The sequence below is a fragment of the Lampetra fluviatilis genome, unplaced genomic scaffold (genome assembly GCF_964198595.1).
Source record: "Lampetra fluviatilis unplaced genomic scaffold, kcLamFluv1.1 SCAFFOLD_1350, whole genome shotgun sequence".
Classification (NCBI taxonomy): domain Eukaryota; kingdom Metazoa; phylum Chordata; class Hyperoartia; order Petromyzontiformes; family Petromyzontidae; genus Lampetra; species Lampetra fluviatilis.
This window is the reverse complement of record NW_027621143.1, coordinates 5001-5354: the sequence shown is the minus strand read 5'-3', so window position 1 is coordinate 5354 and position 354 is coordinate 5001. Positions and strand designations below refer to the sequence as shown.

At 68.4% G+C, this 354-nt stretch overlaps 1 long non-coding RNA gene across 1 annotated transcript in view; it reads left to right on the top strand.

The window, feature by feature from the left end:
* The first annotated feature begins 206 nt into the window (after positions 1–206).
* Positions 207–354, top strand: part of LOC144954851 (uncharacterized) — a 4057-nt gene continuing 3909 nt past the window's right edge. The window contains exon 1 of the long non-coding RNA XR_013641402.1: positions 207–277. This is a non-coding gene — a long non-coding RNA (uncharacterized LOC144954851). The remainder of the gene's footprint in view (positions 278–354) is intronic.

Here is a 354-nt window from a genome sequence, read left to right as displayed (position 1 = left end):
AGGTCACGCCGATGGCCTCCCACGTGAGTTGAGGTGGCTGATGGGAGGGAAGGCCGGGGGTGGTGAGGGGCGGGGTGGTGAGGGGCGGGGTGGTGAGGGGCGGGGTGGTGAGGGGCGGGGTGGTGAGGGGCGGGGTGGTGAGGGGCGGGGTGGTGAGGGGCGGGGTGGTGAGGAGCGGGGTGGTGAGGGGGAGGACTGGGGGGTGCCGATGTTCGGGGTGAGGGGGGAGGCGGTGGAGGTGCTGAAGACTCCGCAGGATTTCTACCGCGCCCTTCACGTGGGTACTCGCACACTCACTCACAGACACACACTCACACACTCACCACTCACACACTCACCACTCACACACACACT